Raw genomic sequence first — 12,119 nt, forward strand, 5'->3', positions numbered from 1 at the left:
ACGACATGTGCTAATTATTTGTCTCAGTGTAAACAAAAATATATCATAATTATGATATCAATTTTCAAATTCAAAATGGCGGACATGTTTTATAACTTATTTTAAGAAATTATGAGTAGTTTAAGACTTTGAAAAGCAAGAAATTGTTTCTTGCTTCTGTTTGTATATGTATCATGTAGTATTTGATGTTTTCATTATTTTTGAAAGTCCTCAGGGTGCCGATTACGAAAATGACTTCCATTATGGAACCCAAGATGGCGGACATTCATTTTTCTTAAAAATCGGTATGGGTGTCATCTCCGAGGTTCTTCGAGGTTCCGATTACGAAAATGACGTCCATTTTGGAATCCAAGATGGCGAACATTATTTTTTCTTAAAAATCGATATGGGTGTCATCTCCGAGGTTCCTCGGGGATCCGATTACGAAAATGACGTTCATTTTGAAATCCAAGATGGCGGAAATAATTTTTTCTTAAGTCGATATGGGTGTCATATCCGAGGTTCCTCGGGATTCCGATTACGAAAATGACGTCTATTTTGAAATCCAAGATGGCGGACATTAATTTTTCTTAAAAATCGATATGGGTGTCATCTCCGAGGTTCCTCGGGGTTCCGATTACGAAAATGACGTTCATTTTGAAATCCAAGATGGCGGACATTAATTTTTCTTAAAAATCGATATGGGTGTCATCTCCGAGGTTCCTCGGGGATCCGATTACGAAAATGGCATTCATTTTGAAATCCAAGAAGGCGGAAATTATTTTTTCTTAAAAGTCGATATGGGTGTCATATCCGAGGTTCCTCAGGATTCCGATTACGAAAATGACGTCTATTTTGAAATCCAAGATGGCGGACATAAATTTTTCTTAAAAATCGATATGGGTGTCATCTCCGAGGTTCCTCGGGGTTCCAATTACAAAAATGACGTCAATTTTGGCGGTTCTTGTTGGTGCAGATTTCAAAAATAGAGACCATTTTAGAATTAAAGGTGGTTGATATCACGGCTACACACATCGACACCCATTTCAAAAAGTAGCGTCCGCCATATTTATTTTCAAAATAGATGCCATTTTTGAAATCCACACCCCTAAAAACACAGAAAACAACACCCATGACGACTTTTTCAAAAAAGTGATGTCCGTCATCTTTATTTCCAAAATGGACGTCATTTGTAAAATTAGTACACATACATCATACAACATGAAAACTAAAAACATTTCCATCCTCTTTTGGGCAGTTGTGTAAGTCTGTGATAACCCTAGGTAGGTACGGAGACCTTGAGCGGTGTCGGCATTTACGCAAACATCAAAGGCGTCGGCCCACTGTTACTTTTTACACTGTGCTTTTAGTGTGTAAACGAAAACGTCACATGATATATCAAAAGAAAAGTTATTTTATCTTATACCTTTAAACGAGCAATTCTTGTATATATATATAATTATATTTCTGTGATCTCGGAAACGGCTCTAACGATTTCGCTGAAATTTGGTATATAGGGGTTTTTGGGGGTATACAATCTATCTAGATTAGTCTTATGTTTGGGAAAACGCGTGTTTTCGAGTTTTCATGCGTTTTTCTTTCGACGCAGAATATGGTCACTAATTTCGTGTTGCCGGCCACTGTCCGTCTGGTCCAGCGGGTTAAGACGCGGACTGCTAAACGAGTGTTACGGGTTCGAATCTCGCCCGGTGACGCTTTTGTTTTTTTTATATGTTCAAGTTTATATATAATTTTTTAATTTTTATTGTTTTACACAAGTTTAATTTAGTAAAAAAAATGACCTATGTAATAAGAGAAATCGACAATAGATGGCGTTACTCTGTGACAAGTGCTGTAAGGTTAAAATCGATTGTAAATAATAATAATTGTCAGTTCACATTTTACTTTTTAAGTTTATGTACATTATCACCACCATATTACAATAAATAGTTATAACCGAGCAAAGCTCGGTCGCCCAGGTACTATATTACTAACTGTACTAGGTTGCCTTTTTAACAAGTTGGTCCAGTCCATGGTTGCCTACATTTTATATAAAAATCGGTTAATCTAGGCGACCATTAACTGGACCAACTTTTTTAATACGGCAACTTTCAAATAAGCTTTCATTTGATATATCATACGATGAAATAACAAACAAAAAAACTATCCGTACGCAATCTTACAAGGTAACCTACTTGAAATGTATCACTGTGAATTTTGTCTTACATTTATTTCTTATCAGAAATAAATAACATGAGGGTGCACATACCTTATAACGTATCTCTATATAACTATCGGTTATCAATATTGCATTAGCGGTTAACAACAACATTCCCCTTAAAACAAATAACTATCGCGAGGAAAATACCAAGTCCAAACATCTGAAAAAAATCGGGAAAGAAAAGCTGCAGCTGGCTTTTAAAATGGTACAAGGAAGGGTGGTCATCTGTATGAGAATGTGTTTTTTTTGTCTCTATTTGACCCAATGGTTGACTGGTAGAGAATGCCCTTTGGCATTAAGTCCGCCATTTGTGTTTTTTTTTGTTTGTGCAATAAAGTTTAAATAAATAAATAATATTCATGTAACGCGATAACGAATTCTACGTGAACGAAACCGCGGGCAATACCTATTATAGTAACAACAAAATAACAATTTTCTATTGCTATTAATTTAAAACACGCTTTAGGAATTTTTTTGATGGACCGTAGACGCAGTCAAGGGCACCCCGCTCCCCACTACCGTTGTTCGCTGCCTCCTGCCACAGCGCGCGGCGCGCGCAAACTTGCCGCGCGTTTGAAACGTAACGTATTTAAATAAGCAAGGAATGCATACATATCAGTAATGAGTATCGCCGTGATTTTATATTTCTAAATTTTTGTTTAGTAACTGAGATCATTGTTGATGATCGATTATTATTAACTCTACAAACTTTAATTCAATATTAGCTATACTGCTTAACCTGAAATCAATATCTAGACAAGCACATTGTCTTCATGTCTAACTTTTTACTAGAATACTAAGTTGATCGATAATATCGTAATTTTGCAATATCAGCAACTCTAATTCTATATTTACAAAATAACTCGTGTTTTTACGTTTACCAGAAAGCAGCTGTTCCAGATTTCTAAAAACTGAAAATTGTACATAAATTGAAGTGTTATTCGATATGCTAAAGTTTTCTGTAACTTTAATGCTATATTTACTTAGTTATTAGCAGAAATTAAAATATTTAAATATAACCGAAAGCTCAACCTTAAAATTTCTAACTTTTTACCAAAGTATTATTTAACATACTCCCAATGACATATCAAAAAAGAAAAAACTTTAATATTATCGAAACCCATTTTTGTTCAACCGCTGGTCTAATACGAGTTAGTCGCAACATTTGCATGATTTACACCCTCTTTTCTGACATTAAATAACCTCAATTCCCCGAACATCTAAAAGCTTTCTTTAACTGCTATTGTGTTTCTTTTCTTCGTGTTTGTCAACTTCACTCTAATGGGAACCTTTCCCTGTGTATACCTACCATCTCACCGAACAGGTTTTATGTCTAATTCATTTTTAGGGTTCCGTACCCAAAGGGTCAAACGGGACCCTATTACTGAGACTCCGCTGTCCGGCCGTCCGTCTGTCATCAGGCTGTATCTCATGAAGTGAGATAGTTAGCCAGTTGAAATTTCTACAGATTATGTTATGTATTTCTGTTGCCGCTATAACAACAAATACTAAAAACAGAATAAAATAAATATTTCTTTCCAATCTCGAGGTCCTCTAGTATGGTCAAGTTAAGGAAAAGTATGGAAGTAAGTCGTGTAGTCGTGCTTTTTTTGGATTTGTTAGATGGCGCAACTAGATTGTTTCCCCCGAGTTGCACCGTTTCTATTATGTACGGAAGACTGTTAAATTTTAGGTATAAACTATAAAGTGCCGTAATTTTGGAGTAAATTAAAAGCTATTGGGTTCAAGCTATGTAGTGTATAGAGAACACCTTGGTGCATAGTATATCTTAATTAAAAAGATGTGCAATGTATGATACCCTAAAAAAAATTTTTTTTTCGATTGCGGCTCGAGGATAAGTCAGTCGGTTGGTGCAATCTCAAGTTAAGCTTTTTAAAGCATTATAAACATTCAGTTAACTTTGCACGCCTGGGCAAATTATGGAACATGTATTTTTAATTATTTTGTACATTGTGCTTCGGGGGAAATTAAGAGAGACGTGAAAATTTTAAAAACGGTACTTATCTACAGACACTACATTTGCACTAAATAAAAAATAAATTTTTTTTACCGGAAGTTTGTCAAAAAGTAAATAAAATTAATCGCAACGAACTGCAAGCGAAGGTGGTTGGCAGCACGCGGCGCGGGGCGCGCGGGGCGGGGAGATAGCGTAGCGCGCAGCTAGGGTTTGCAATATCCGACAATTTTTCGGATCCGGATACATAGAAATAGGATATCAAGAACGACTGTCAAACTTCAAAAGTGCGACCAAAAATGAAATGCAAGTTTGTGCGTAAATTGTCTATGTGAGATCAAAAATAGTGATGTCATGTTACAACATATTAATAATCTATCGGTGTTTGACCGCTTTATCGACTACTTATTCAAATGTCAAATGTGTTTGATTGTAGAAAAAAATGTTATACGAGTAGGTATGAAGTCGCTTCCCTTAGGGTCATATAGGGCCCAAAAGCAGGGACCGGAAAACCCGTTCATTTGCCTTACCCGTTCGAATGGGTAACCCCTTCATATGATAAGCTAATCGTTTGGGTAACCCGTTCAACCGGTTACCCAACAATAATGATAACCCGTATTATTCAGATTAACCTAATCGTAACAAGTGGTTACCGCTTACAGGAGCTGATTCGGTTTGTGTTTTGCGTGTACTAACCGGTAACCTTTCGGTTTAGGGTAAGCCTTTCCCCTCTCCCGCGCCTTTCCCCCTCCGCTGCGGCACCGCGGCAGAGATGGGCATTACGTAATTGATTCGATAGGTATATTGTAACTACCGACGTAAAAGTACTTTACAGTACATATGGGGCTACTTTATAGCACTAGTGCGAGAAGTAGCATATTACGTTACTGTGTCGAACATTTAAAGGGCCATATGTACTGTAAAACGTTGTACGATACATGTGCGAATAGGTAATTCGCAACTCGTGTCGATTTAAAACACTCCCTTCGGTCGTGTTTTAATTTATCGCCACTCGTTTCGAATTTCCTATTTTTCGCACTTGTATCGTAATGTACTATTTCGTTAATGTTGACTTACTATATAGATGCTTATTTGTATCCGGTTTATAACAGGTTTTAGTAAGATGGCGGCCACACACTTTGACATAAAAATCATCATTTTTAGGTTTTAGGGAGTTCCGATTTCGTAAATGATGACGATTTTGGAATTCAAGATGGCGGCCATGCAGTAAGTCATAAAAGTCGCCATGTAAATCGGATTTTAGGTTTATGGGAGTGCAGATTTAGAAAAAGATGACCATTTTGGAGTCCAAGATGGTGACCATGTACTATGTCATAAAAATCGTCATGGATGCCGTTATATAGGTTTTAGGGAGTGCAGATTTCGAAAATCATGACTATTTTGGAATCCAAGATGGGGGCCATGCAATTTGTCATAAAAGTCGTCATGGATGGAGTCCAAGATGGTGACCATGTACTATGTCATAAAAATCGTCATGGATGTCGTTTTATAGGTTTTAGGGAATGCGGATTTCGAAAAAGATGACTATTTTGGAATCCAAGATGGCGGCCATGTAATTTTTCATTAAAGTCGTCATGGATGTCGTTTTATACGTTTTAGGGAGTGCGGATTTCGAAAATCATGACTATTTTGGAATCCAAGATGGCGGCCATGCAATTTGTCATAAAAGTCTTCATGGATGTCGTTTTATAGGTTTTAGGGAGTGCGGATTTCGAAAATCATGACTATTTTGGAATCCAAGATGGCGGCCATGCAATTTGTCATAAAAGTCGTCATGGATGTCGGTTTATACGTTTTAGGGAGTGCAGATTTCGAAAAAGATGACTATTTTGGAATCCAAGATGGCGGACATGCAATTTTTCATAAAAGTCGTCATGGATGTCGTTTTATACGTTTTAGGGAGTGCGGATTCCGAAAATGATGACCATTTTGGAGTCCAAGATGGCGGCCATGCAATTTGTCATAAAAGTTTTCATGGACGTCGTTTTATAGGTTTTAGGGAGTGCGGATTTCGCAAATCATGACTATTTTGGAATCTAAGATGGCGGCCATGGAATTTTTCATAAAAGTCGTCATGGATGTGGTTTTATACGTTTTAGGGAGTGCGGATTTCGAAAATGATGGCCATTTTGGAGTCCAAGATGGCGGCCATGCAATTTGTCATAAAAGTCTTCATGGATGTCGTTTTATGGGTTTTAGGGAGCGCAGATTTCGAAAGTCATGACTATTTTGGAATCCAAGATGGCGGCCATGCAATTTGTCATAAAAGTCGTCATGGATGTCGTTTTATACGTTTTAGGGAGTGCAGATTTCGACAAAGATGACCATTTTGGAGTCCAAGATGGTGACCATGTACAATGTCATAAAAATCGTCATGGATGTCGTTATATAGGTTTTAGGGAGTGCAGATTTCGAAAATCATGACTATTTTGGAATCCAAGATGGCGGCCATGCAATTTGTCATAAAAGTCGTCATGGATGGAGTCCAAGATGGTGACCATGTACTATGTCATATAAATCGTCATGGATGTCGTTTTATAGGTTTTAGGGAGTGCGGATTTCGAAAATGATGACCATTTTGAAATCAAAGCTGGCGGCCACACATATTGTCATAAAAGTCATCTTGGTAGTTGTTTTTTAGGTTTTAGGGAGTGCGGATTTCGAAAATCATGACTATTTTGGAATCCAAGATGGCGGCCATGCTTTTTGTCATAAAAGTCGTCATGGATATCGTTTTATAGGTTTTAGGGAGTGCGGATTTGGAAAATGATGACTATTTTGGAATCCAATATGACGGCCACGTACTATTTAATAAAAGTCATCATAGATGTCGTTTTATAGGTTTTAGAGAGTGCGGATTTCGAAAAAGATGATCATTTTGGAATCCAAGATGGCGGCCATGCAATTTGTCATAAAAGTCGTCATGGATGTCGTTTTATACGTTTTAGGGAGTGCAGATTTCGAAAAAGATGACCATTTTGGAGTCCAAGATGGCGGCCATGCTTTTTGTCTTAAAAGTCGTCATGGATATCGTTTTATAGGTTTTAGAGAGTGCGGATTTGGAAAATGATGACTATTTTGGAAGCCAAGATGACGGCCACGTACTATTTAATAAAAGTCATCATGGATGTCGTTTTATAGGTTTTAGAGAGTGCGGATTTCGAAAAAGATGATCATTTTGGAATTCATGATGCCGACCATGAAATATGTCAGAAAAATAGTCATGGATGTCGTTGTACAGGTTTTACGGAGTGCGAATTTCGAAAATCATGACTATTTTGGAATCCAAGATGGCGACCATGCAATTTGTCATAAAAGTCGTCATGGATGTCGTTTTGTAGGTTTTAGGGAGTGCGGATTTCGAAAGTCATGACTATTTTGGAATCCAAGATGGCGGCCATGCAACTTGTCATAAAAGTTGTCATGGATGTCGTTTTATAGGTTTTAGGAAATGTGGTTTTCAAAAATGATGAACCTCAACCATGTGTGTCGTAAAGAACTCTTCAAGACATTTAAAATGAGCCCAAATTCGATAGCTTTACTAGTAGTTATCGATGAGTTCCACTGACACCTTCCGATTCCACCATCAGACCCTTGCCACCATGTGTATCGTAAAGAACTCGTCAAGACCTTTAAAATGAGCCCAAACTCGATAGCATTACTAGTAGTTATCGATGAGTTCCATCAACACCTACCAATTCCACCATCAGACCCTCGCCACCATGTGTATCGTAAAGAACTCGTCAAGCCCTTTAAAATGAGCCCAAACTCGATAGCATTACTAGTAGTTATCGATGAGTTCCACTGACACCTTCCGATTCCACCATCAGACCCTCGCCACCATGTGTATCATAAAGAACTCGTCAAGATATTTAAAATGAGCCCAAACTCGATAGCATTACTAGTAGTTATCGATGAGTTCCATCGACACCTTCCGATTCCACCATCAGACCCTCTCCCCCATGTGTATCGTAAAGAACTCGTCAAGACGTTTAAAATGAGCCCTAACTCGATAGCATTACTAGTAGTTATCGATGTGTTCCATCGACACCTTCCGATTCCACCATCAGACCCTCTCCCCCATGTGTATCGTAAAGAACTCGTCAAGACGTTTAAAATGAGCCCTAACTCGATAGCATTACTAGTAGTTATCGATGAGTTCCATCGACACCTTCCGATTCCACCATCAGACCCTCTCCCCCATGTGTATCGTAAAGAACTCGTCAAGACGTTTAAAATGAGCCCTAACTCGATAGCATTACTAGTAGTTATCGATGAGTTCCATCGACACCTTCCGATTCCACCATCAGACCCTCTCCACCATGTGTATCGTAAAGAACTCGTCAAGACCTTTAAAATGAGCCCTAACTCGATAAAATTATTAGAAGCCATTGATGAGTTTCACTGACACAGGAGATGTGCACAGACAGCAAACGATAAAGAAAGTGACAATAATAGGAGTAATAGATACTAAACAAAAATATACCAAAATCAATGCAACGCCTTACCATATTAGGTAATTTGCCTTAAACCTTAGCATGTGTTTTGAAATCTACGTTGTGCGCCACTTGACTTAACGTACACTTTTGTTTGAATTAGCAATATTAGGTCGGCAAATTACAAAGCCTTTGACAAATACCGACTGCCGCCGCGCCGCGCCGCGCACTCGCACGTGCACGTAGTGAATGGAACCGCCGTGTTTCGCGTCGGGCGCTACGTTAATAGACCATATGCAGTTTACGTAAAAGCTAAAACAGCTTGTTCGTATTTAATCAGCGCTTGAAGCGATAACCCCTTCCCGGGTTTTTAATATCGGTAAGCGCTAACCTGAATTAATTCAAATAAAAGGATTAGTTTCTTAACCGGTAAGCCAATCAAAAGCTTACCGAAATGAAGCGGTTTTTGGAACACAGCTTTACAATAACCCGGGTTTTTGAACGGGTTAGGGTAAGCGGGTCCGGTCCCTGCCCAAAAGGTGCCTTTGATGAAACCAGCACCATATTTTAGTATGTTAAGCATGTTATTCTGACTAAAAAACCATCGGGAGACAGTTTCTAACGTGGTTAAGTCACCAGTTATGACGTCATCAAAATGGCCGGTACCGTGTTCAGAATATTGCGTATACCACAACAAGTATATCACATGTAAGCTTGTGTGGGGTGTCATAAAAAGCAAAATTAAATGCGCTACAATATCGGTTATATATTTGACCATGTAAATACCATAGTTTGCGAGAAATTTTAAGTTTTATTTGAATTTTCCCGAAAAAAAATCCGTTTTTTGTTTTCATCAACTTTACAGGAAAACATTGTATCAAGATATGAATGCTACATTAATAAGCTATAAAATTTTATTAAAATTTTGAAAATCGGTTTATAAACAAGCAAATTACACTATTTTTGTTCCATACCGGATGACACCACCAAGAGTCGGATGGCTGTTTCAATACAATTTGCAAGGCAAATGATGTTTAAGTAAAGGTAACTTGCTGAACGATATTTATAGTAAAGTAATATTTTCGATAAATGTATTATTATCAAAATTAAGAATACTGAGATCGTTTTATTGTAATTTACTCCGGATCTAGCTAATTAAAGTTACACACTAATTAAACAAAAATATTTATTTTTTTACGTATTATTACGTATTTTTTATGCACCTTCGCATGCGCAATGCATAGTGTATTTAAATCCGTGTTTTACTCACCCACACCCTGTACAGCGTTCTTTGCACTGACATCAGACTAGCATCAGGAAGGGTTTTCTACAAAGAGGTGTACGCTGGTCCATCATTTTTCTTTCGCCAAGCCTAGTTGCAAGAATCTAGCATTTGTGGGTCGCTATTCAGGTAAATTGGTCCCAATGTGGGTCTGTTAAGCCCTTTTTATATGCTGTAGGAGAGCATCCTGTTGAAGGAATATACTCGATCGCTCTGTTTTTTCCTAAACAAGATCCTCCTCGCAATATTTACATTACCTATTTGTTTCACTACTGGGAATTTATATGGAGGGTTTGCAATTAGAATATTGTGATATTCTAATTATTAGAATATCCACCAAAATAAATATCCGAATAAACGGATTTAGTAAACACAGAAATAACGTTTTTAAGTATGTTTTAATACAATGATATCACCCCAACCAATTTTAAATGATTACTTGATTACTATAATAGCTAACATTATCTCTAAAACCGTACTTAATAAGGAGGGTTTATATCTGGATTAGCTGGTGCATAGTTGGAAATACATCCAATGCCTCACCTCGTGTTCATTCGTCATGAAATACTAACTATGAAAGCAATACTTACTTACTTCACTGGATCAGTGACCCAAAAAGAATCTTGGCCTTTGACACAAGAACAACGTCACTCTGCTCTATTTTGCACCACTCCACGCTAGTTGGATACTCCGAGGGCGTTTTAGGGCTACATCGCTCCTGCGGTATATCTTCTCATAGCCCGATTCTCTCCCGTCCACTCCAAGTGACCAAGCCTGCGAAGTCGTGCGGCTATAATCTCGCTAATTATATTGGGTGCCGCAACTAGCTACTCTAGCTCCCTATTTTTCCTACGCTTTCATCTTCTCTATCTTCATCTCTGATAGGTCCCAGAATATTCCGCCAAAATTTCGTCTTCTTCACTAAGAACTTGTTCTTTTTTTTCTGATTCAGAGTCCAAGTGTAATACTTACCGATGCCATTCATCAAAATCTAATTATTGTCTTATAGACTTGAATCATGGACAGTCTACTGATCAGCTTGGACACTAGAACTCGGTGAAGCGCTGCTGAGCATCATAGGGCATTTTGGATTCGAACATCTATCTCCTGTTCCCGATTACTTTAGGTAGGTCTCTTCTTTTCGATCTGCGGTGGCAGCATGGTTCTATTTTTATCACTTGTCACTATGCCCTTCATGACAAATGATAAATAGCCGACCATCTTAGCCCTATTCATTCGGAGATATTCTAGTGGTTGATTATCAGACCAATTTTCTCTCCTTCCTACTCTACTATCCTAGCCTTGGCCTCCAGGTCGCTTTTGTTTTGAGCCTATAGCCCCAAGTCATCAGGATATCCAATGATCTAATGTTTGCATTAAGCAACATTCGCATTCATTATATAAAGTTACTGCGTGACATGATGTACCTATCAAAATAGATGTGCTGTTAGTGTTTGAATTGATTAAATATATGAAAATACTATATTTAAATGACAAAATGGTATGAAATTATTCATAAATTTCATTAGAAAATTTATTCGGTTATAGATCAATAACCATATTTAACGGATCCGTAATATCCGGATCTTATGACCCGCTAGATCCGGATCTTATAGTTGACGGATATCCGGATATTTCATATATCCGGAACACAAACCCTACGCGCAGCGATTGTTCCGAGACAGTTTGTTTGACACTTTTGACGGGCAACGAGCACAAATCTTTCTTCTGGCATTAAAACGGAACTATTGTTTTAAACAATCATTGAGTGAACTAAGTAGTCTAACGTTTTCGTAAGTATATGGAAAAACGCGATTTTTCGAATTTAACAAATATTGAGCTTCGTCGGTGCATCTACGCGCGTTCCTTCTCTTGCCACTAATCACGCGCTTGTCGCTTCTGTGTATTTATTGCTCTACGTTTTTGGTACTTGATTACAAAACTGCATGTTCCGTATAAAAATGCCAATTTTTTATGGGGTGCGAATGTAAACAAAATCAAATGAATATGATTGCATCAATTTCCAATAGTATTAAAATTTCCCCCGAAGTACAACTACAGTAAAACATGAAAAACTACTTTCCGGGTGTCGCACCCTGGTGCGAATTTGACATTGGATTTAGATATTTTTTCTAATTATTTACTCAATTTGCACCGAGTACATTACTTTCCCCAGACCCGCAATGGCCAAAATAGATTTTTTTT

Source organism: Cydia pomonella, chromosome 1, assembly GCF_033807575.1.
Source record: "Cydia pomonella isolate Wapato2018A chromosome 1, ilCydPomo1, whole genome shotgun sequence".
In the NCBI taxonomy this organism is placed as follows: Eukaryota; Metazoa; Arthropoda; class Insecta; order Lepidoptera; family Tortricidae; genus Cydia; species Cydia pomonella.